Below are 25,519 nucleotides of genomic sequence, written 5' to 3'. Positions count from 1 at the left end.
ATCTTGACCTGAGCCGAAGTCGGCCGCTTAACCCACAGAGCCACCCAGGCGTCCCTCTATTTTTAAGTTTTTGAGGAACCGCCACACTGTTTGCCACAGTGGCTGACAGTCTGCATTCCCACCAGGGTCCCTTTTTCTCCACATCCTCACCAGCACCTGTTGTTTCTTGTGTTTTTGATTTTAGCCGTTTTGGTGGGTGTAAGGTCGTACCTTACTGTGGTTTTGATTTCCATTTTCCTGACGACGGGCGACGTTGAGCGTCTTTTCCTGTGTCTGTTAGCCATCTGGATGGGTTCTTTGCCTATTTTAACATGCACTCGTTTGTCTTTTTATTGTTGAATTGTAAGGTCTCTTTAGGCCTTACATGTAGGCCCTCAATGTAGGCCCTCAATGTAGGCCCTTCATTGGGTACATTGCTCCCATCCTGTGGGTTGTATTTCCATTCCTTTATGCTGTCCGCATCCGTTTTGTAACCTGCCATGACAGCCGTAGGTTGGGGGACCGTTGCCTTAGCCGCCACCAGAGTCCTACTGGCCCTGACGAAATAGGACTTGGTGGAGGATGGGGAGGTGGGGGCGGAGGTGAGGAAGGAGACAGAGGCCCGGGCCGGTCCGGGCCAGAGCAAGACAGTGGGGACAGAGAGACTAAGCAGCAGCTAGCCCCGGCAGGACTTGGGGCCTGTCAGGTGTAAGAGGGAGGGAAGGGGGTCTCACAGGTCTCTAGAACCTGGGCGATTGACTGGAGGAGGGTGGCTCTTTGCCGAGCCGGGTCTCCTCCCAGGGAGGAGGGGCAGGTTTGGAGCAAGACGGATTCCAAGAATTCTATTAACAGCAGCCGTCACTGCGTGCGGCCCATGGGCCAGGCCCTTTTCTGAGTGCTGGGCGTGGACAGCTGGATCCAGTGCTTGCCAGACCCTGAGTGGTAGAGACTGTTGTTGCAGACAAGGAAACTGAGGCACGGGGAGGTTAGGAAATTTGCCCAAGGCGCACAGCTGGCGTGGGGAGCTCAGAGCGTGTGCTTTTAGCCTCCAGTCTCCACTGCTGCTTAGATGTAAGCCGTCTGTTAGACCGACCTTGCCTGTTGGCTGGGTTGCACACGTGATATCTGTCGTGGCCGAATGGTGGCCTCCAAAAGAAATGTGCGCGTCCTTACTCTTGGAGCCTGTGAATGTTACTCTATGCGCCAAAGGAGCAAGTATTACCTTACATGGCAGAAGATGTGAATAAGAATTTGGGGGGGGGGGAGCTTATCCTGAATTATGTGGGTGGGTCCTAAATCCAGTGACAAGTGTTCTTACAGGAGTGAGGCAGGAAATGTGACGCAGGAGAAGGCAGCGTGAAGCTGGGGTAGAGGCTCCACGAGCCGCCGGGAGCTGGAAGAGGCAAGGAGGGAGTCTTCCCGAAACCCCCCCCCGGGGGAGTGAGGCCCTGCTGAGCCCGTGATTTCTGCCCCGTGATCTGAATTTGGGCTTTGACCTCCAGAACTGTCTGAACTCTGCAGGACCCAGGCCTCCGGCTCTCAGGGGCACGGCCGTTTCTTTCCACTGAAAGCCCCGCAGAGCCTGAAGCTGGGTTTGATCACGAGGCAGCAGAGCGGAATGTTCCAGCGCATCTCACATCCGGGGCCGTGGCCTTGCACGGTCACGGTGGAGCTGGTGTGGATATGCTGCTTTGCGGGTGGCGGGAGGGCAGAGCGGTGAGCAGCTTTGCAGGCGCGGAGGGGCACGGGCTCGCTCCCGCACAGTGACGGCTGGTTCCCACAGATGTGCCACCGTCCCGTTGCAGCCCCACAGCCCCTCCCGAAACTCGGCCTGGACTGCGTCCACTGGCCCATCGGGCCGTGAGCGGTGCTGATGGCGAGGGACCCGGGCTTTGGGATCAGACACGCTTGGGTCCCACGCCCAGCTCCTAGCTGGGCGACTTGGGGCAAGTGTCAGCCCCTCTGAGCCACTCTTCTCCCCTTGACGGTGGGGGTACCGGTGACAAGGTAAATGCCGCCCCCTTAGCCGGTGGCCGTGACGGCGGCAGAGCCGATGGATGGGATGAGACGGCAGCTTTCCCACCGCCGTGACTGCCTCGTGCAAGTCAACCCCTTCCCTAAAGTGCAGTCCCATCTGCGTTTGGGGAATCAAAAAATGGGAACCTGCATCTGGAGCGTGTGGGGAAGCCAGACCTCTGGTTTCACCCAGCCCTGCCTCCCGGCTCCCCAGGGACCTCAGCGGGAAAGACCAGGGCCAGGCTAACGCGGGTGGGGAGCTTCCCGGACCCCCGCCGACCTGACTGCGCGGGAGCAAGCCCGGCTGTGCTGCGGGGCTGTGTCCTGGCCCCCGGGGGGCCTTCCTGCAGCTAAGTCGCGTCCGTCACTCGTCAGACCGGCGGACCACACTAGTTCCCACCACCCTCCAGGAAGACAAGGACCAAGTTTGGTAGTGGCCCTCACGAGCCCCCCTGGTGACCTGCCCCCCGATCCGGCTGAGCTCCCAGCCTCCCGTCTGGGTCCGGCCTGCCCCATCCCAGGCATGGCCGAGCCCGAACGTGGGGTCTGCCCGTGCAAACCGCTCCCCTTCCTGGCTCCTCCACCCCAGCAGGGAGGCACGGTGTCCCCACTGTGCCGACCAGACATGAGGGTGCCCCAGCGTGGCCTGTCCCTTGGCCCCCTGTGTCCCGTGCATCCCCCGGTGCCCCTGGTGATCCTTCCTGCCCACCTGCCCGCCATGTGGGCTCCTTGCTTTCCCCTGGTGCGCCAGCTCCCTCTGCCTGGAGTGTTCCATTCCTTTCCACTGGGTTGGCCCTTTCTCCTCCTTCAGAACTCCGCTCAGCATCACTTCTTGCTCAAAGTCTTTGGGGAACCTCCGTGTCCAGGACAGTTTGCTCCCCACCCCTCCCAGTGGCCGGTTTCCTTTCTTGCAGAGCACCTGTCCGGGGTTCGGCATCTGCTCAGCTGTAGGTGTGTTGGACTAGCGTTTGCTCCTCCCACTCGAGGGGGACGCCTGCATGTTCCTTCTGGACGCTAGATTCCCAGTACCTTCGGGGCCTGCATGGAGGAGGTGGCCAGCGGGCGTTCTCCCACCGGATGGCGGGAGAAATCGGGGGGGCATACGCATGGTTCCTCCAAACAGCTGCCTTCTCTTACTCCTTTGGGCTCTAAAACTGTGCTCTGATTGACGCCCCCCACGCCACCCCATGCCCGGACCCCCACCCCGGTCGGCTCCTGTCGGTGCTGAATCTCAGGCCACGGTCTCCAGGACTTTCCCTGAAGCTCGGGCCCCCACAGGACTGTGGGATTCCTTGGCAGAGCTCGACACCCTCTTTCTCTACCCGGTGGTCTTCCCTATTGGACTGACGCCTTCACAGAGGCGGGGAGGGACCCACCCGCACGTGTGCTCAGAGCAGATGCTCATGGGGCATGTGGGACACCAACAAGTTGGACCCCATAGGTGTTAATCATGACCCTGAGCATCTGCTGTGTGTCACGTGCTGCGCTGGGCCCTGGGGGAACTGCCGTGAACACGCCGGGCCACGTCCCTGCCCTCCTGGAGCTCGTCTGCCAGCGGGAGAGATGGGTCACCCACACAGACAAACATGTGACACGGGAGGTGGTGCTGAGATCTAGAACTGTGTTAAAGGGGGTCCAGAGAAGCCTGAGGGGACTGAGGGGACTGAGGGAGGAAGCCGTGCAGGCATTTGGGGGAAGAGTGGTCCAGAGAGAGACAGGTAGCAAGTGCAAAGGCCCTGTGGTTGGCCCTGTGCTTGGTCGGTTGAGGGACAGCAGGGGTCCAGTGTTGCTGGAGCAGGGGCCGAGGGAGGGAGGCTGTGAGGTCTGGGGGGTGTTGGGGGGGTACACGATAGAGGACCTCACCAGTGTTTGATGGCAACGAAGCTGTCTCACCAGAGCCCACGCCTTTCCTTCCCAGGGCCCTGCGCCGTCAGCCTGCCAGTCTGGGGGGTGCATCCTCTTGCCTGGAAGGCATGTCAACTCCCCTCCCAGACCTCCCTGCTTGATCCCTTACTGCCTCGGGTGCCCTGTTTGTAAAGTGACAGTGGTATCAGTGTCGGCTGAGAGGGGGGATTGAGTAGGACGGGGCCGTCACGCTCTAGCGTGGTGCCTACGCATGGCGAGGATTCGGCGGTCCTGAGCAAGTAAGATCATCAGCTTATGGACTAAATGTGACCACGATCATCAGGGGAGACAGTGTCTGGGCTGGAAGGCTGGGGTCAGCGACGTCAAAGTCCACTTAATGGTCAAAGAAGTTAAATTACGAAGCGTGGGCTCAATCTGGCAACGTGGCGGTCAAGGGAGGGTGCGTGGAGGTCAGGGTGAGGGGTGAGTGGAGCCCGGTGGAGGTGACGCCACACTGCAGAGAAGTGAGGAGGCCATCCGGACGACAGATGGAGACAGCCCCGAACGACTGTGGACAAGCAGAGAGAGGCAGAGGTTAGGGGGATTGGGCGCAGGGGGGCTCGGTTTTGTTTTAATGGGGGCGACCTGAGTATGACAAGTGGATGGTGAGGCGCCCTTGGAGGGAGGACGGCGTGGGAGGTTTGGGGAAAGGTGGGAAGGAGAGGGGGCCAGGGCCAGGGAGAAGAAGGGAGTGTTGCTTTGGGGGTTCAGGCTTGAGGATGATGGTGTCTGGCTCCCAGTTCAGCTTTCTTCTGCATCCGCGAGATGGAAACGCCACTTTCTTCTCTCTCCTGAACGTTCTGTGCTATTTTTCCCAGCTGCTTTTGATTCAGGCATAAATAACCACCTTCTAGTTTTGTGCGCGGATTGCTTATTGCTATTACGTTGGAAAGCATTTTTTTTTTTAGCACTTAGCCACTATCCAGTGCTTTGGGGGACCCTAAAAATCCCATCCGTGTGTTTTGGACCAGATGTGTGACTTGACCTCTCCCCTCTCCATTTCTTCCCGGTTTTCTTGGCCCAGACCCACCCTCTCCCATGTCCTCGGTTCTCTCCCTCCCCTGCCCTTGGTAGGAGCAGCCACCTTCTCTTTCCAAGAATTCTCTTGGTTCACACAGCCTCCTCCCCCTGCCCCCAAATGGAAATAGCTTTCCTGGCTTCCCCTGTTCCTTAGGGCTGTGATGTCAGCAGGTGTCTGTGTCCGTGTGGGGTTCCCCCCCCCCGAGAAAGGGGATCTCACTGCTTGTGACTGGCTTTTCCCCACACGGCAGGTGTGACAGAAATTGTCCCCCAGCCTCCACAGTTTGGGCACTCTGCGCCCTTAGTTAACTAACCAGTTCTCTGCCATCCCCGGTGTCGTGGACCATCCCCTTGTCCAATTACCCCCTTAGGACAGAGCCGAGGAGTGACGTTAGGGAGCCAAAAAGCGATCCATATTTAAATTTTTCACAGAAATTGTCAAACAGCACTCCAGAAAAAGTTGCGCCAACTTGTACCCACCGAGAGTGAATGAGAATAGCAGTTTGCCAGAGCCTTGCCAACAGTGAATGTTGCAGATCTCGGCTAATGTGGTAAGTGAGAATTCTTCTGGTCCCCGTTCCGTCGGTTACATCTCGTGGTGTGTGTACCGGCCACGTGCTTTCTCTTCTTCGGGGAAGCGTTTCTTCATTATTCACACTAATTCCACGATTGGTGTGCTCTCAAAACACCTTTGATTTTTTTTTCTTTTTAATTTTTTTTTAATGTTTATTTTTGAGAGCGAGAGAGAGCGCACGCGCACCAGCAGGGGAGGGTCAGAGAGAGGGAGACACAGAATCTGAAACAGGCTTCAGGCTCCGAGCTGTCAGCACAGAGCCCGACGCGGGGCTCGAACTCACGGACCGCGAGATCATGACCTGAGCCGAAGTCGGATGCTCAACCGACTGGGCCACCCAGGCGCCCCCAGACCACTGTCATTTGTAGAGCCCTCCTAACCCATTAAATACATTCGCCTGTGGTCTGTGACATGCGACTAATGTTTTCTCCCCACCTCTGGTTTGACGCTCTTGCCCGTGATGCGATCTTTTCCTCCGTGGAGCTTCAACACAGGTGTCTTCTGTGGCTGCTTAGGCTTTTTGGTCTCCTTTGATGGTTGTTTCCCGGAGATTTCTTAGTTTTGTGGTTTCTTTGCGCTTATTGAGCACATGACCCACCTGTAAGTTGTTTTGCTGTAAGGGTCTCAGTGGACGTCTGCTCTTACCTGTTCCCAAGCAGTTAGTCCTTTGCCCGGTGTGGCAGCAGGGGCTCAGCTGCTCTCTCTTGCCTTTCACGTGGGTCAAATTCCTGTCCGCCCTTGAATCTGTGTTTGGACTCTGTCTTCTGTCTCATCGATCTGCTGAGCAGCCCAGTTTTTCTCCCTCTGGAGAGAGACACAAACCTCCAGCTTGAAGTTTTCAGACCAGCTTTTGTTTCAAGCTGAAAAGATGAACTTCTTGGGGTGCCTGGGGGGGCTGAGTCGGTTAAACATCTGACTCTTGGTTTCGGCTCAGGTCACGATCTCCTGGTTCGTGGGTTCGAGCCCCGCGTCAGGGTCCTCACTGACGGTGCGGAGCCTGCTTGGGACTCTCTCTCTCTCTCTGCCTCTCCCCTGCTCGCTTGCTCTGTCTCAAAATAAATAAGTAAACTTAAAAAATAAAATAAAAAGACTCCCTATCAGAAGTTGGCCGCTACCGTCTGGGAGGGGTGGCCCGGGGTAGGGGGGTGTTGATTGTCCTCCACTCCAGCCTTTCTGGAATGTCCTCGTCCCTGCTTCCCATTTGGTCACAGCCCACCCCTGGCTCCAAACCCTCATCTGTATTTGACCTACGGCCATTTGCTCGCCACCTCCCAGATGAATTCGCCAGGGGCTTCTGAAGCCACCACCTCTGGTGCCGCGAAGCTTCGCGGCCCCGTGTTCCTCTGCAGCATTTCCGAGATCCCTGCCTGCAGGCCGGTGGGCAGGCAGACATCACCGCCCCACCGTCGTCCCGACGCTGGAAGGTTCTTGGCCTTCAAGTGCTTTGTGTTTGCAGTTGAGATCACTGGTGGCAAGCCGGAGCGTGCCGGGGAGCACACGGGGACGCCCGGAGCTCGTGCCGTGTGCTGGGCATCGTCTGTCCGCAGCTCTGGCCCGTTCTTACCATCCTTGCTTTCCAGCCAGGGGACAGAGACGGAGAGGGCGGGAGGAGCCTGGACGGGGTGCCCGGAGCCAGCCTATGGCCAGGGCCCCGCCTTGTCGCACTCACTGTTCTCTATTGCTGTCGCCCCGGAACGCGGCCCAGAGAACCCTTCTGAACTTGTGCGAGCTTGGCCAGCTTTGTTGTTCAGGGGGCTGAAACGATCCTCAGCAGGAACGCTGCGCTGGCCTCACGCTGCTGGTGTAAATGAAGACCTACGTCGCCGGGAGTAGCTCCCTTCCCCACCGTGCAGGCTCTGGCACCAGACAGAGGGCAGGTCTACCGCTCGAGGAATGGGAGCGCAGTCAGCCAGGGCCCCATTTACACACAAGGAGGCTTCGGGGGTCTTGGGTGGCCCGGCCAGGGTAGCACAGGGGGACGGTGGCCGTGGATTCGGGCTTCACATCCCGTGTCTTCATTGCCGGCACCAGTGGCTCATGAGAAGGTCAGGACAGGGTAGGGTTTAGTCAAAAAGGTGAGGTGTTCCGGCGGGAAGTCGGAGGGTTTCTCTGTCTCCACGTCGCAGCTTCCTGAGTGTCGCTAATCCCCCCCCCCCCCCCCCCCGTGTAGATGTTGCTGCTTTTAGAGAGTTTTCAGATGACTCTCATGTGGTTCTCAGAACAACCCTGGGTTGGGGGCCAGATTCCCATCCCCGGTCCCCTTCTGCAGATGAGAGTAACTCGCCCAGGGCGTTCGGCTCTCTTCTGAGCCGTGGGACTAGTTACGGGAAACGCAGGGCCGTGGAGCATCAGCGAGCAGGTGCCGGTCCCCCGAGTGCTGGGAAGTAACAGCGGGACCGACAGCTGCTGTGGACAGACCACGTGCCACGCTGAACATCCAGGGCCAGTGGGGTTGGAGGTACCTGGGTTCTGGCCCAGCACCGGCCTCTGGCCCATCCTGTGCCTCCGAGGGAAATGCTGTAGAAAAACCCCTCCAGCCGATGCTGTCACGAGTGTCCGGGTGAAGACACGTAAACTGCCGTTTGCATCAGACCTTGCATTCGTATCTTAGGAGCTAAGTGTGGGACGGCCAGGACCACTGGGGGCTGAAGCCAAAAGCTTAGAGCAGATGGTGTGAGATTAATTTTTTTTAAACTTTTTTTTTTTCAACGTTTATTTATTTTTGAGACAGAGAAAGACAGAGCATGAATGGGGGAGGGGCAGAGAGAGAGGGAGACACAGAATCGGAAACAGGCTCCAGGCTCTGAGCCATCAGCCCAGAGCCTGACGCGGGGCTCGAACTCCCGGACCGCGAGATCGTGACCTGGCTGAAGTCGGACGCTTAACCGACTGCGCCACCCAGGCGCCCCGGTGTGGGATTAATTTTTGCAAATCATAAGAAAGGGAGTGCACGGCAATCTGTTAGCTGTGTCGGCATCTGATCTTAGTTTTTTAAATCAGAATCGTGGACTCCGTTAGTTACCGTGCTCTATTAAATCTAAGATGCCATCGGTTGAGAGATGCATCATTGTATTTATACCACCGAAGAAAGGGAGAAGAAGCAACAGTGACAGAATCAGGCTGTAAGACACGTTGTCATTTCAGAGATGTTAGTGAAGAAACACGCACCACAGGGCTGGGCAGTGCATCAGTGTCCCCTCGTTGACGTGCTGACAGACCACGGCCAAGGGCTGGCTTCGTGTGGGCACAGAGGGATGAGAGGCTGCTCCCAGTCCCTGCGCCCCCAAAGCCCACGGACTGCTCAAAAATGTAGCTAATGCTAAACAGATTGGTGTCAGAAGTTTGCTGATTGATGGGTTCACTCAGCCACAGAATATTTCATGAGCACCTACTATGTGCCAGGCACTGTTCTAGGTGCTGAGGACCCCACGGCGGACAAAACTTCTCACCGAGCTCTCTCCCTTCCAGGGCAATCAGTATGCATTCCCGGTAGCAATTCGCAAACACTGCCGTGCAGAAAAATTCACGTGCAAAAAATCTATGTTCTGATTGCCCGGCTTCTAGTCTTTGCTCTTTATCAGGTGTAGGATGAGACTCGGGGGTCTGCATTTTCCCCAGCACGCCAGGAGGTCCCAGGGCAGGAGGACTTCCAGCCAAAATGTGACAAACAGAGCTTCAGTGTTAATGACTTCATAGTAGCCCGTTGTATGAATGTCCTAGAATACATTTACTTGTTGGGGATTTAGCAGATATTTAGTTTGTTATTATTTTTTTCGATCTTCCCAATGTAAATGACACAGCTCTGAATGTCCCTGCCACTGAATACTACTTGCATACCTCCTCCGTGGTTTCTTTAGGGTCAGTTGGGCAGGGATACTTGGGCCGAGTTTTTAAGGGTGAGGTAGGAGTTCGCTTGGGCTGAGTTTTTAAGGGTGAGGTAGGAGTTCGCTGTGGTTCTCCCCACCACCACATGTGGCCCTGGAGCCTGACTGCCTGGGTTCATTCCCCACTTATTAGCGGGGGACTTTTGGGCAAGTTCTTTGCCTTGCCACAGTGTTTTCTCATCCCTCAAATGGGACAGTCGTAGTACCGACTTTTTAGGGCTACCATAAGGAGTGAATGAACCACGCTGGTGGACCCAGCTGTGCACGCCATGGCCGTGGTGGCGGTGGTTGCCGATTTGGCGTACGGCAGGCGGAGCAGGGAGAACCGTTTGCACGGTGCCCGCATCCACAGCTCGGGCGTGGCCGTGGCTCTGTGGACGGAAGCTCTGGATGTGCTTCGCCTCGCGTGTAGGAGCTGATGCCGGACGATGGACCTCACGTCGCAAATCCACGCCCCGCCCGTCACCCACGCTGCCCCTGGGAACACCTTTCTACCACACTGGTCTGGATGTGTCCCTCTGCTCACATCCCCTCCCTCACATCCTGCTGCCTGGACACGACCCGTAAACCCCTTGGCGCACGGGGGAAGGAAGGAGAGCCCTTAGGACTTGGTTTCGGCCTTCTCTAATATCACCCCACCCCCGCGTGCCGCTGTGTGACAAGAGTCTCGTGGGAGGTGATGGCAGAACTCGGCCCTCAACCCCGCTCGGCTTTTGAGGAGTGGATAGGAGTTTTCCAGGTGGAGGAGGAAGGGAGGGCTGTCCCAGCTGATGAGCTGGCGTGTGCACAGGTACAGCGGCGTGTTTGGGGTGACGTCAGTGGGTCACGGCCGGGTGTGGGGTCATGGTTGGGGTGGGGCTGCTAATGAGGGTGGCCGTGGGCTGCAGAGGCGGGCCCAGCATCGTCGGGCTCTTGAAGGTCGCCCTGGACTTCCTCGTGTCTCAGCTCTTCGGCTGTGCCTCTTTCTAGGCTGAAACGCGCCCCCACTAGTTTCCTAGCTTTTTAAAGGACCGTAGACACCTGACAAATTCTTGCCCAATTGCTAAGGGCGCAGAAGGCTTCCCTTCATTATTCAGTTTGCCTTGGAACTGGGACTTGGAAGGCAACCGGTCTTTCTTTACACGCTTTGTGGTAAATCCCTTCTGGGAAACCAAATGCGACATCTCAGAAGGCTTCTCTTGCAGAAGGTTTGACGGGAATGAAAATAACTTAGCGGGCTAAGACGCGGCTCCCGGGATGTGGCCTCTGGCCGTCTTCTGCGTCCACCTGGCTTGCTCTTTGCTTGGCCTCCAGAGTGGTGTCCGTGCACCGTATTGATCAGCTCTGCAGAGCGTAAGCTGGCTGCCTCCCGCCAGGGGAGGCGGGTCTCAGGAGGTGAGAGTTGGAAAAATGGGCCTTGAATCATCACTGTGGTTCAGCCGCCAGTAAGCCCCTGCTGTATGCAGGCATCAGGCTAGACTGGACCCGGGCTGGAATCCAGACTTCCCCAGACTTCCCCAGGAATCTAGACTTCCTCAGGGAGTGGTCATTTCTCCGGGGGCCGTGTGGCTCTGTGATGCGGGAGAAGGGTTTGGGTGGCACGGGGACAGATGTGTTTTATTTTGATAGTATTTCAGTGTGTATTAGAGAAAATATAGCACATTAAGTCTGTGTGTGTGTGTGTGTGTGTGTGTGTGTGTGTGTGTGTACATGGGCTGAAATAGTCCATACTTCTTAAAAACATTATTTATTTAAATTCAAGTTAGCTAACATACAGTGTGGTCTTCATTCCAGGAGTAGAACACAGGGATTCATCACTTCCATAAAACACCCAGTGCTCATCCCAAAAAGCACCCTCCTTAATGCCCACCACCCATGTAACCCAACCCCCACCCACCTCCCCTCCAGCCACCCTCCGTTGATTCTCTGGATTGAAGAGTCCCTTATGGTTTGCCTCCCTCTCTGTTTTTATCTTATTTTTCCTTCCCTTCCCCTGTGTGCATCTGTTGAGTTTCTCAAATTCCACATAGGAGTGAAATCATATATCTTTCTCTGACTGAGTTATCTCGCTTAGCATAATACCCTCCAGTTGTATCCACGTTGTATGTATGATTTTAAAAGTCAGCGATTATAAGAAGAATATTAAGCAAATGAAGGTAACTTGCAGAGGGGCCGTGAAGGAACTTTCTTGGGGTTCCCCAAGATGTTCTTGATCACAGTGGCTAAACCTCTTTGACTTGTAACTTCAAGTGTAAACCACACCACAGTAAAGTTGATTTTGAAAAAGTAAATATGGGTCATGTGTGTTTTACGCAGAAGCCACAGCAGCCGCACCTGCGTGACTGAGGGTTGGAGACCCCCGTCTGGGCCAAACGCGCCTCACTTTTCCAAAGGCACACCGGAGGCCCAGAGAGGCGGGTGCCGCACAGGTGTTGTGCCAGGGGCAGGATGGGCGGGGCGGGGCCCGGCGTGGAGGCCTTGGCCGGCTTCACTGCCCGGTGTGGAGGGAGGTGGCCGTGATGGATGGGCGTGGGTGTGGCTTGTGGCGGAAGACAGGCTGCCCTGACATGGGCGGGCAGGTGGCATGGGTCTGCTCAGGTTGCTAAGGGATGCCTGCTTCTGTGAGGAGGTCCTGCAGGAGGGATCTTTTCTGTCCTTCTCCCCTTTCTCCCTCCCTCCCTCCCTTCCTTCCTTCCTTCCTTCCTTCCTTCTTCCTTCCTTCATAGTTTTTTTTTAATGTTTATTTATTTTAGAGAGAGAGAGAGAGAGAGAGAGAGAGAGCGTGAGCAGGGGAGGGGCAGAGAGCGAGGGAGACACAGAATCGGAAGCAGGCTCCAGGCTCCGAGCCGTCAGCACAGAGCCTGTCGCGGGGCTCGAACTCATGAGCCGAATGACCTGAGCCAAAATCGGACACTCAGCCAACTGAGCCACCCAGGCACCCCAGGAGGGAAGTTTTCTAAGTTTCAAGACCAAAGAACCCGAGTTTCCCTTTGGGGGTTAGAGAGTCCTCTGCACGCTCCCAGGTATCAGCTTCCAATGTTCCATTTTTTTCTGCTTTAGACACTGCCAGTGTCGTGAGGGCTGACGCCCGCTCCCCCCGGGGCCAGGTCTTGTCTTGGCTCCTCAGCAGGTGGGCAGCGACATCTGGGGTGGGGTGGGGGTATAGGGATCAGGGGCTGCGGGCTTAGACCTCCTGTCTTCCCCTCAGAGGCCTGGGTGGGTCAGGGCAGTTCACCAGCACCGCCGCGGGGCGCCCTGGCCAGGAGTCCCAGACGCTTGGCTTTTTGGCTCCCATTTAGGGACTGGCTGTTGGTTAGGCTGTTGTATTCCTGGTTGATTCCTGGCCTCCCTCCCTCCTTCTCTGCCTCAGTGGTTACAGTGCATCGGGCACGGTGGTGCGGACCAGCGGCGGTTACCAAGTAATCCTACTGACATGAGCGAATGTTTTGTCACCGTGTATCCTGTGCCTAGCACTGGGCGAACTGGTTTTACTTCTGTGGCCTCGTTTACTTCTCAGGGCAACACTGGGACGGAGGTGTGTTGTTTGAGGACGGATGGTCCCCGAGCTCGCTGAATTCTCACCTGCTCCAGTGCAGAAACAGTGTTTTTTGTTGGGAGACACTGTGAGGGTCTTGCTGGGAAGGAGGAGCCTAAGGGCCAGGTGTGGACGCGTCCTCCTTGGTCTCTTCCTCCTGTCCTGGTCCTCGGAAGCTGATTTTAGAGACCCGTGTTGCAAAGGTGTTTCTGTTTTTTTGTTTTTGTTTGTTTTTAAAAAAGATTTTGCTTCCTACCAGCAGCATCGGGCGCTTTTCTGGGGCCCAGATGGAGGCTGCCGGGGTTTCAGGGAGGAGGCCAGACAGACGCGGAGGCAGGCACTGCCACTCCGAGGGCTGTTCATCAAGATCAGGAGGCCGCTGAGGGCCGGGAATGCGACGTCAGAGCTGGGAGCAGAAGCACGTGTCTATTCCTGGATGCAGAAACCGCTCTGTTCAGCAAGCAGGGCCGGTGTCCCTGCTGCGTCAGGCCCTGGGTAGGGCCCTGGGGACACAGAGGTGGATGAGCCATAGACACTGCCCTTGGAAAGGATTCGGGTAGATGGAGCTCTGAAGGGGTGGGGGCTGCTTCCCAGTCCGTGATCTTGGGCGGGTCCCACTGTCCCCTTCTCTGAAATGGGGGTTGGGACGGGGACAGTAACAGCATCAATGTCAAAGGCACGGAGCTCCGACCGGGAGCTGCCCCCCTTGCTCGGTCTCTCTGACCTGGTGGAATGTTCTATGCTGGAGGGAAGCAGGGATGCTGGCCTACTATCCGTCTCATTCGCCCTCCCTCCCGCAGCACGTCTGTTGAAAGAATGAACGTGACGTTGACCTTGGAGGATTCGGGGTTTAGGCGGGTGGAGGCTTGGGACGAAGGGCGGTGTCGTGGGCAGGCAGAGGTGCAGAGGAGGGCAGGCCAGAGGCATGGGCAGGGAGGACGGGCTCCTGGGGGGGAGGGCTGGGCTGGGCTACAGATCCTAGCTGCCAGTGGGATACCTTGCTGAGGCGCTGAGGCCAGCTTTTGAGCACTGGGTAAGAAGAGTCTGCTCTGTGCTGGCGGGGAGGCAAGAAGCGTGGGCCCTGGCCGCCTTCCCAAGGAGCTTACGGCCTGGATGGGAGAGGAGGACCCCACAGGTAGAATGAGAACTTGGTATAATTGGGACTTTGTGAGCAGATGTACACACTGAATTCAAGTCAGGTTTTTTTTTTTTCCCCCCCCAATTTTCTACTCTTTGGGAGCTAAATGACACGGACCTTCCTCCCACTTTGGGCACGTGTGGGACAGACACGCTGGGGTTTGGAGTCGGGCCTGGTTTCAGGTCCTGGTCTCAGTACTTCTTACCAGGGCGGCCTTGGGCCCTGACACCTGACTTTGCTGAAACCCTGCCTTCCCGTCTGTGAAGCGTGAGAGTCCTTCTTCATCGGTGAGACTTGAGGGTCTGCCCAGAACTGGGCCGGGACAGAGTGCCTGCTCACTGTTGGGTCATTTCTTCGTCGGAGGAAGGGCTGTAAAATTGGTGTGTGTGTGTGTGTGTGTGTGTGTGTGTGTGTGTGTGTAGGGGTAGGCTGTAAATTACTTTTTGTTTTCTTTTCTGAACCCCTCGAATTTTTTCCTTGATGAGCATTTTATTTTATTTTTCTTGAAGACTGTAACTTATGAGGAACAGACCTGACTAAGCCATCTGCTCAGTTGGGTCTTTGCTTCTGCAAATTGGCCCTGTGCCCTCAGTGGCAAGTTTGGGACTCGTGAGTGAGCCCCACGCCTTGGTAGACACATGCCATGTGCTGCTTTAAAGCCGTGAAACGTCCCGGGCAGCCTGGAAGAAGGGAGACTCTTGGACCCTGGTTCCTTTGCAAAGCCTTTTGCCCCATAAACGTGAGCCTCAGGCTGTCAGTCCTGACCAGCCCTCCAGCCCCAGGACCTTGGATAAAATCCAGCCAGGGTGCAAACCCCCAGCCTGCTGTTTCCTGGGTGCGTGTATTCGGGCCTGCTGTGTAGCCTTTTGGAACCCCCCCCCACCCCCTGCCTCCTGCAAACCTAAAAGCACCCTGTGACTCCATCCAGTTACCTGCATCAGAAACCTGGGCGTCTTCCTGCCCTCTTGCTCTGTCCCCTCATCCAGGCCCGGGCCCTGACCAGGAACTCCCCTGTCTCCTTCCACGTGTCTGTGGAGGGAAATTCACCCAGTGAAGAAAAGTGAGTGCTTACCATGAGCCAGGCCTCAGGATGGATGCTGTGGAAAATCCACAGATAAAGCCCCAGCCTCCTGGACTTGACATTCGGAGCGGATGGTGGGGGCTGTGTTGGGCGGGTGCGGGAGAGCCACGGTGGATAAGTGGAAAATACGTGAGAAATGTAAGTGCGCGTTTGCCGCAGCTCCTGGAGGTCCGGTCTCCCAGCACCTGCTTGGCCCCAGGATATGCTGGCCAAGGGCGCTGGGTGCAAGAAGGGAAGACGTTGGCTCTGCCATCTTGAAAGGGCAGACTCGCCCTCCGTGGAGTCCGAGCGGTGTCCGGGTTACTGCGAGGGGCCGTGGAGAAAAGGAATGTTTGCATGCATTTCCTGGAGTCCGGAAGCTGAGGCCTGAAACCCTCATTTGCTTAGGAAGAAACAAATGCAAAACGGCGCCACGCCTCTGCCCAGGGAAGATCTGCTGGGTGTGAGCCAGCCTTTGAGACCGGCTGTCCTTCGTCCACCTGGAGCCTCTCACCAGGAAAGGCGGTTGCCCTGCTCTTGGCCTGAAAGAGAGGCACCAGATCATTGCGCTCTAGCTTGGCGTTCGGCGTGGGGCTCTAGAGTTTACTCAGCGGTGACTGCTTTTCCAGAAAGCTGTCCTGCAACGGGTATCACGTCCAATCTTCATTTGGTCCCTCACTATTCTCTGGGCACCTACCCAGGACCAGGCTCTGGGGGAGGTCCAAGCACAAAGTTGACTAGACCGGGTTCTTGCTTCTAAGGATGGAGTGTTCCGAGGAGGTGAGCTCTGGGTGGGGGGCAGGGACTTCTGTCTGTGTTCTGTCTCTGTGTCCGGCCGAGCAACGGCTCGGCGAATCCTTGCTGCATGAACGATGCTTGGGTGAGATGAGTGAGTGATTGGATGGGAACAAGTCAGAAGGTGATGCCAGCCCAGAGTGGCCAGGGTGGCCAGGGCAGAGGGGAACACAGGAGCCATAGGTGCCCTGATGCAGGTTACAGAAGCCTCTGGGGGAGGCTTATGAGCTGAGGAGGAGAATATCCACACGGCATCCGGTCCCTCTGGCAGAGGGAGGCACGGGGGCGAACATTCGGAGAGCTGAAGGGGGCGGGGGTGTGGGGGGGGACTTTAGAAGAAGAGGAGGCAGATGGGAGACTGGTGGGCTTGGGCTGGACGCTGAGTGGGGGGACCACCTGAAGCCATTTCGGCGGAGGAGTGACATGATGGGGCGCCCTAGAAGACCACGTGGAAGACGGTTGGGGCCAGCGGGGCCTGGGAAGCAGACGAGGCCGCACCTCAGAGCCCAGCCTTCCCCCGATGTTAATTTGCCAGGGTGTTGCCCAGACATTGGTGTTTCCGGTGTTTTGGCCCAAACACGTTCTCTGCGGACGGCCAGTTGATGTTTCTTTGTTACCTGTCGATGTGCACTTTTAAAACTAAACAACTTTGTGTTAGCCCCCTTAGATGATTTAAGGGCCCCCCAAGAGACTGGGTTTTTAAGAGTTGGCCTCTTGTGATTTCTATGCCATTAACTTGAAGGAGGCAGAGAAGTTTCTTGTGTCATTTCCTCCTCTCAAGCGTGTGTTGGGCAAGAACCCAGACCTGTGTTCCAGTCCTGCTCCATTACCTACCAGCTCTGTGACCCGGGGGGCAGTGTCCCCAGCTGTTAACAAGGGAGACGAAAGGTACCGGAGATAACTGCCCTGCCTGTTAGAGATGGCGGTGTCTGACCTGAGGGTGTCAGTGCCCAGTGTGGCCGCAGGGAAAAGGGTACCTAGTAATCGAAGCTCATTCCCTTCACGGTTATTGGACTTTTGTGTGCACAGGGGGCACCCGGGTCAGTGGAGTGCGCTGTGTGACCTTGCCCAAGTCACTCAACCTCTCTGAGCCTCAGTTTCTAGTTTCTTAGCCTGTGAACTAGGGACCACAATCATTTCCGTCTCACTGGGTATCGGGACAGATAGGAGAACTCCAAAGCTAAGAATTGACCTGGAGTTTTCTGACTCCTGGTTTTGTATCCTCAACCCAATTTATCTGAAATGGTGCTTTCAAGATAATACCTTATGCGTCCTTTTAGGCCTGCTATTTAGGGGGATCCTTAAAAACAAATAATGTACAGGAGTTAGTGCACACATTTCTTTGGTAAGTTTTGAAACGTTAAGGTATGCCATATTTGAGGATGAGTTCAGCGGGGCTGGCCTCCCCCAATGAACTGTGTCTGGAAGGAAGCACAGCCCGGGGTAGGTTGTGTCTTTCAGGCAGGTTAAGTGGGAGAAGATACTAGAGAAGCTTCACATCTGTTACTAGCAGATGTTCTCGACCCTGGCACCTGCATGTTGGAATCACCTTGAATCACCTTGTCTGTTTTGGAAAAATACCTATGTCTGTGTCCGCGCCCCGCCCCCCCCCCCCCCCCCATCAGTGTTGTCTGGACTCCATCTGGGTGTTTTCCTAGTTTTGTTTTTTCATTATTGATACAGAAATACAATCAATTTTTGTATACGAATCTTGTATCCTGCCACCTTGCTGAATTCGTCTATTAGTTTTAATAGTTTTGGGTTTCTTGGTTTTTATAGATTCCTTAGGGTTTTCTGTACACAAGATCCTGGGAGCTGCAAATAGAGATAGTTTGAGTTTTTCCTTTCCAATCTGGATACTTGTATTGCTTTTTTTCTAGCCTGCGTTTTCCGGATAAACCTGTAGTCCAATGTTGAATAGAAGCAGCGAGGCTAGACATCCTCGCCTAGTTGCTGCTCGTAGAGGGAAAGTTTTCAGGCTTTCACCGTTGAGCGTGATGTTGGCTGTGGGGTTCTGCAGATGCCCTTTATTGGGTTGAGGAAGTTTCCTTCTGTTCCTAGTTTGTTGACTGTTTTCATCATAACAGGTAGTCGATGGCATCACATGCCATTTCTCATCTGTTGACATGATCTTGATGAGGTTTTTGTCCTTTATCCTATTTTTTTAACTTTTAAAAAATCTTTCTTTACTTTTGAGAGAGAGAGAGAGAGAGACAGAGACAGAGCATGAGCAGAGGAGGGGCAGAGAGAGAGGGAGACACAGAATCCGAAGCGGGCTCCAGGCTCTGAGCTGTCAGCACAGAGCCCGACATGGGGCCCGAAATCATGCACCGCAAGATCGTGACCTGAGCTGAAGTCAGACGCTCAACCGACTGAGCCCCCCAGGCACCCCTTTCCTTTATCCTATTTAATATGGTGTATTACATGGGTTACGTTTGGGTGTTAAACCAGCTTTGCATCCTGGGATCAATCCCATCTGGTGGCAGTGTATGCTTCTTTTTATATGTTGCTGGATTTGGTTGTTAGGCAACCAAATTTTGTGTTTTGTTGTGTTTTGGCTTACAGATGCATCGCCCCAAGCTCGTCCATCTTCACGTGACCTTCTCCCTTCTCTCTGTCTCCAGATTTTTCCTTTATATAAGCACACCAGTCATTTTAGATCAGGGCCACCCTATCATGTTAACCTGACTGTGTTAACCTGAATGTGTTGGTAAAGACCTTATCTCCAAATGAGGTCATGTTCTGAGATACTGGGATTAAGACTTCAATATATGAATTTTTTCAGGAGGGGGAGGAATTTAACCCATTATACAGATCAGGAACACTTTTCAATATCATTGAAATGTTCTTCTGACATTGATTTTCATTTTTTTTTTTCATTGGGTGGAACCCATTTTTTTCTAAAGTTTATTTATTTTCAGAGAGAGAGCATGCACGTGAGCAGGGGAGGGGCAGAGAGAGAGGGGGGGGAGAGAGAGAATCCCAAGCAGGCTCCACACTGGCAGCACAGAGCCAGTGGAGGGGCTCGAACCCGTGAACTGTGAGACTGTGACCTGAGTAGAAACCAAGAGTTGGATGCTTAACCGACTCAGCCACCTGGGCACCCCTGGGGTGAAACCCTTTTAATGAACACAATCTTATCTTGAAGTCCATGTGGAACATGTGGAACCCCCCCAAAGCAAGCTAAAGTTGGGGGTAGTGGTGCCCCAGCCTCAGATGGGTCCAGAGATGAGTGGAGTTGTCTGTTGTTGTGTGTGTGTACATGTGTGTGTGTGTGTGTGTGTGTTCCTCAGTATTAATTGTTAATTATTAACATTAATGAAAGGGTTATTAGTTATTAATCAGGTATCCCCGATTCCACCAGAAGGATGGAGGGAGGAGTGATTTTTTTTTATTTATTTTTTTTAACATTTATTTATTTTTGAGACAGAGAGAGAGCATGAACAGGGGAGGGTCAGAGAAAGAGGGAGACACAGAATCCAAAACAGGCTCCAGGCTCTGAGCTGTCAGCACAGAGCCCGACGCGGGGCTCGAACCCACGGACCGCGAGATCATGACCTGAGCCGAAGTCGGACGCTCAACCGACTGAGCCACCCAGGCGCCCCAGGGAGGAGTGATTTTTAATCTCATCTTTATCTGTCTTCCCCAAATTTTTAACAATGAACACATAATACTTACTAATTAATCATTATGCTCATTAATATTAATAATATCAATCAAATTATTAATTAATGAGTTAATGCGACTCTTGCTGTATTCACAACAACCCAACCTCCTGAGGTGTAGGTATGATGATTTTCCTCAGTTTTCCAGGTAGAGAGACAAGCTCGGAGAGGACAAGCAACCTGCCCGGGGACACACAGCCCATAAGGGGTAGGGGCTCGATTCTAACTCAGTCTGATACTGAGCTGGGCCTCGAGAACACTCTGAGGTTCTAGAACATGAAGTTCCATCAGGGGAACATGGGTGTGGCTAGGCTCTCTTTGTAGTGAACATGAACAAAGTATTAGGTTTTCTGCTGTGTTATTTGAAGTTGTTCTTTATGTCCCTCTTTAATTTTGGCGCAGTTTTCTGGGGCACCCCTATCTCCACCTGTGTTCATCTGTGGGGCTACTTCGAACAGGGGTGGGGGAGGCAGGGGTGGTTGGAAGGTGGAGGGGCTGGGTCTTGGCTGGGCCTCAGGCTTGACCCCAGAGTTGCCCTGCGGGGACCTGGGGGGAGTGGTCAGAAGCCATTGTGCCACGGCTGGCTCCAGCCACAGCTATAAGCAGGGTGATGGCCACACCCCATAAGCAACCCCCCCCCATCTGCCAGGCTCACACCAACAAACGGGCACCTTGCAGCACCCCCTGGGTCCCCATTGATCCTGGGGTCAAATCTCGTGTGGATGGATGAATGAATGAATGAATGAATGATGTATCTATGGTTACCTGTAGAACCCAGCTCCAAGGCAGCCTAGGAAATGTAGTTTCTGGCTCTGTAGCCTCCGCAGTTCAGGGGGGATGGCTGTCCCCCTTTGGGGTCATTTCCTCAGGGTGATGTGAGTACAGACAGACTGAGAAGGGGGGTGTTGAAGTGCCTCTGTCTCAGATCTTTTTTTTAGGTTTATTCATCTATTTATTTTTGAGAGAGAGAGGGAGAGAGGGAGAGAGAAGGAGAGAACCAGCAGGGGAGGTGCAGAGGGGGGGCAGAGGAGCTGAAGCCGGCTCTGTGCTGATAGCAGCGGGCCTGATGTGGGGCTCCAACTCACGAACCATGGGATCGTGACCTGAGCTGAAGCCAGCCGCTTAATCGCCTGAGCCGCCCCAGCACCCCTTGAGTCTTCAAGCTACTCATGGTTCCCTGGTCCCCAGGGTCCCTCCCGGACGGGTGGCACGTACCGTCTCTGAGCAAGAAGTACAGCCTAAGTCTGGTCTGGCCCGTGTGGCCCCTGTTAGGACAGCACGCCCTCCTCCGTTCAGCTGGTGGTTCACGGGAACCACAGGGCCTAGCAAGCAAGTGGCATGGACGAGGCAGGGCTGCACGCGGCCGTCTGCTGGGGCAGGAAGGAAGGAAAGCCAGAGGGCAGAACAACAGGCCGCTCCTCAGCCCGAAAACGTGGGGAGAAGAAACGTGTCCCATCCCAGGGGTAGCCCGGACGGGGCCACCCAGTGGGAATCCGAATCCTGGAGCAGAGGAGGGCTGGAGCAGGCAGCCTGTGGAGGCCGGGGTGTGGGATCGTGGCTCCTCACTTGACCTCCTCGAGCCTCAGGTTCCTCACCCGTAAAATGGGATAGTCGGTTGAATTCCATGAGCTCCGCGTTGAGATTCGGCACAAGAGCCCGCGTAGCTGCCCGGTGGAAGATGAGCTGATCGCAGGCACTGTGGCCTGATCTCCTCCGCGTGCCGTCCGCCAGAGCTTTCCGAGAGCAGTCCGGACCCACTGGCACGGGGCTTACCGTCGGCCGGCAGGAGCGGAGGGGGAGGGGACCTTCGTGGCTGGCCTCTTCCCGAGTCGGCGGTTCCTCGGAAATCTAAATTCTTTACCTTGGTTCGGCTCTTGACCAGCACTGACCATCATCAAAAGTAAGAAAGGCAGGGGTGGAAAGGATAAGTCAGGGGTAACTGAGCGCCGGTGTTTCTGGCTGGGTGAGCGTGGGCAGTGGGTCGGCCTCTCTGTGCCTCCTGTTGTTTCCGGTACGAGGCACGGAAAATGAGACCTCCCTCTCCGGAGCTTGATAGGGTTAAAGGGATGGCCCTTTGCCGACACTTAGCACTTGTAATAGGTCCCTGTGGTGCTCCCTTCATTCCTGCTCCTGGAGGAAGATATTGCCACCGGGAGGCAGGAACAGGCCTTCCCAGGGCGATTAAATATTCTCGTGGTTGTTTGGGTTCAAACAGACCAAAATACGGGTTTATAGGTGCCTGCCGAGAGTCCAAGCCCTTCTGGAAACGTCGAAGGAGCTGTTCATCCACCGCGGGATTCTCCCCACATCCACCGTTTCTCGATTCGCCTGCCACCAGTCTCCACCCTGGCGCTAGGTGATAATTTGAAAACGTCTGTGAGAACTTCTGTGAGAGCCGGCCGTGCTGGCGGGCAGTGGTCTGGGGAGGAGCCAGTGGCTGGGGCTCACGGGGGCTCGGGTTCAAGTGCAGGGTGGCTGGGGCTCCGCGGGCCTCTGTTTGCTTCATCGTAAAGCCGGGCCATCACTGCCTCCTCAGCTGGGCTGTGGTGGTTGATGCAATGAGATGGGGGGGGGGGGGGCGGCTAGATTATTTTACGCTGCAACGTGCCATGTACATGGTGGCATTTTTGTTAAGGGAGGGCCAGGCTGGGCCCGGGAAGTGCGCATCTCTGGAATGGGCTGGGTCAGCTCTGGTGGCATCCCACAGCTTGAGAATGGGGGAGGAGTGGTCCCCGAGGAACCCCGCCCCAGGCCCCTCCAGACTCCGAATAGATGGACCCTCCGTCTTTCTTCTGTCCCTGCCCGGGTCCTGCTGGCGCTGCGGGGCCAGCTCACAGGCTACCTCCGTCACGGAAGGCGCCTCTCTCGCCTCGGGGCATCCACGGCGGGCTAGCCCTCGTCTTCCTTGTCGGGCTGATTACTACGGACACCTCACCGCTGCCCTGCCGAACTTGAAGACCCGGTGGGAGAGGGAGGGTCATCATCTGGATCCGGTCACCTCTCTATCCCTGGGCCCCCGCGGCACCTGCTAGTGTCTGCGTGCGTGAAGGAGGGCGCCACGGGGTTTCCTGTGTGCGCATGTGAACGTCCGTGTCACAGGCACGTGCCCGCTGCCTTTCCCTGGGGACAGGTGCCCAGCCGGGCTCTCAGAAGGTGGAGGACATGTGTGTCAACACAGCACGATCAGGACTCCGAGGAAGGGAAGCTCGGGGGACCACGGTGTGCAGGGGACGCCCCCGCCGGCCTGAGGGTGGGAAGTCGTGCCAGCACCAGCTGTCTGAGGAGGTAACCCCCAAGCTGCATTTGGAAGACGGTGGGCAGGTGGGGGCGCCTGGGGGGCTCAGTCGGTTAAGCCTCTGACTCTTGGTTTCGGCCCAGGTCACGATCTCATGGTTTGTGAGTTCGAGCCCCGAGTCAGGTTCCGCGCTGACAGCACGGAGCCTGCCTGGGATTCTTTGTCTCTCTCTCTGTCCCTCCCCCACAGGTGCTGTCTCTGTCTCTCCCAAAACAAATAAATAAATGTAAAAAGGAGATGGACGGGCGGGAAAGGGGGAAGGGCATCGCCGGAAGGGAGGATCAGCTGGGTTTGTCAAGGTGATGCTGGAGCCCCGAAAGGTCCCTTCTGGGTCACCCGTGCTCTGGAGCAAGTCCCCTGGGCTCTCGTCCGGGGGTGGATTTCAGGGGTCCTGCGCTCCCGTCTGGTCATGCTGTCATCTCAACACGTGGCTTCGGAGGCCTCTGCCCCCAGGGGGAGAGAGGAGTCACTAGGGCTCTTCCCCTCCTCCCCCCCCCCCCAGCCCCGTAGTGACACAAGTCACTGCCGCTCGGGCACCACTGGCCAGGGCTGGTTACACGACCCTCACCCCCTGTAAGGGAATCTGGGAAGTGGAGGGAAGCAGGTGCGGGGTTTCAGGAGCACACGGGGAACCTGCTTCCAGAGATTCCCCAGGGCCCAGGGGAAGGCGGCATCGATGGGGCTTATAGTCCCCGGACTTTGCGGCTCTGCCAGAAACTCAATAAAACACCGACTCCCTCCCCCCCAACCACTGGGCATTAATATTATGGCTGGAAAAGAAACCCGTGGAAAGAACAGAGCTCAGGGGGTAAAGGGAGTCTGGTTACAACATGTGGAGAAGGACTAAGTTCTTTGGTGACTGTTAATGCTTTTAAGGAAGTGGGTTTAACATTGGCCCTGTCTCCTCCTTGCCCTCCCTCCCTCCCTGCCTCCATGTCAGAGTGTAAACACTACGGAGTAGGTATGGTGGGCTTTTTCGCGTGGAAACGAGCCCTTTACATTTACGAGTCTTCGAAGCCCTTCAAAGAAGCTGCTCACAGAGTTTGCTTCTCGTTGCTTCGGGAGATGCCGGCAGTGGATGGGGAAGCGGGGCTGAGTCCTGCTCACGAAACGCCCAGGAGCACAGGCAGGGGAGTCCCGCTCAGCTACCTTCCCCATTCTTCTTGGCGAGGGCTTGGTCTTCGCTTGCGATTTTAATTTACATTCATCATCATAGTTTTGTGTGTTCTTTCGGGCCACATTATTTCCCAACGTGCTTCTGGAGAATCAGTTGTATAATGCAGTTTTTATCTTACTGAATTTATTACGAAGATCTTTCTTTAATTCAAATAGCTGGCGCTTTGGGGTGTAGGTGAGAGATTGTCAGCATCGGGAGACCAGCAGTGGCTGGGGGTCCGTTTCCTTTCGTTGACTAGGAGCGTGCGGAAGACAGCTGGCTTTGTGGCAGCCTGGGAGGGGGGGTCTCGAAGTTCACTGCTGTCTTGTAGACCACACATAGCTGCCTGCCATTTTCCCAACCACTCTGACAGTCCCTGTCTTTTTATTGGTGCAGTTAGACCACTGATGTTTAAAGATTTTTTTTTTAATACTTTTTATATTTGAGAGAGAGAGAGAGAGAGAGAGAGAGAGAGAGAGAGAGAGAGGAGGACACATGAGCAGGGGAGGGGCAGAGAGAGAGGGAGACACAGAATCGGAAGCAGGCTCCAGGCTCCAAGTGTCAGCACAGAGCCTGACGCGGGGCTTGAACCCACAAACCGTGAGATCATGACCTGAGCCAAAGTCGGACGCTTCACCGACTGAGCCAGCCAGGCGCCCCTGGACCACTGATGTTCAAAGTGATTATTGATATAGTTGGAGTAATATCTACCATATTTGTTATTTTTCTTTTTTTAATGTTTATTTATTTTTGAGAGAGAGAGAGAGAGACAGAGCATGAGTGGGGGAGAGAGAGAGGGAGACACAGAATCCGAAGCAGTCTCCAGGCTCCGAGCTGTCAGCACACAGCCCGACGCGGGGCTCGAACTCACGGACTGTGAGATCATGACCTGAGCTGAAGTTGGACACTCGATCGACTGAGCCACCCAGGCACCCCTGTTATTTTTCTGCTCATCCTCGTTCTTTGTTTCTCTTTTTGCCCTCTGCCCTTTTTCTGCCTTCTGTGGTTTTAACTGAGCATTTTACGTGTCCCCATTTTCTCTGCTTTCTCGGCATATCAGTTTCACAGGCACACCTCATTTTCTTGAGCTACGCTTTATTGCGCTTTGCAGACAGGGCCTCTTTTCCAAATCGAGGGTTGGCGATAACCCTACGTCGAGCAAGTCCTGTCTGTTAGAGCCGTTCCTTCCAACAGCATTTGCTCCCTTCGTGTCTCTGTGTCACCTTTTGGTAATTCTCAGAATATTTCAAACTCTTTCATTATTATTGCATTTGGCAGGGTGATCTGTCATCGGTGATTATGACTCCGGGAAAGCTCAGATGATGGTTAACAGTTTTTAGCAATAAAGCATTTTTCTTTTTTTTTTTTAATTTTTTTTTTCAACGTTTATTTATTTTTGGGACAGAGAGAGACAGAGCATGAACGGGGGAGGGGCAGAGAGAGAGGGAGACACAGAATGGGAAACAGGCTCCAGGCCCTGAGCCATCAGCCCAGAGCCCGACGCGGGGCTCGAACTCA

At 55.2% G+C, this 25,519-nt stretch overlaps 1 protein-coding gene across 15 annotated transcripts in view; it reads left to right on the top strand.

The window, feature by feature from the left end:
* Positions 1-25,519, top strand: part of JAKMIP1 (janus kinase and microtubule interacting protein 1) — a 137,190-nt gene that overhangs the window by 27,437 nt on the left and 84,234 nt on the right. For 12 of the 15 annotated variants that reach the window (XM_045056610.1, XM_045056612.1, XM_045056611.1 and 9 more), the window contains one exon: positions 5,353-5,471. The exons of 2 other annotated variants lie outside the window; for them this stretch is intronic. The gene's annotated coding sequence lies outside the window, so the exon portion shown is untranslated. Of the gene's footprint in view, positions 1-3,868; positions 4,435-5,352; positions 5,472-25,519 lie in introns of those variants that run through there. One more of the 15 variants, XM_045056613.1, reaches the window with a different exon arrangement.

The sequence above is a fragment of the Felis catus genome, chromosome B1, assembly GCF_018350175.1.
Source record: "Felis catus isolate Fca126 chromosome B1, F.catus_Fca126_mat1.0, whole genome shotgun sequence".
Lineage (NCBI taxonomy): Eukaryota > Metazoa > Chordata > Mammalia > Carnivora > Felidae > Felis > Felis catus.
The sequence above is the reverse complement of the archived record's forward strand: the minus strand, read 5'-3'. Positions and strand labels throughout refer to the sequence as shown.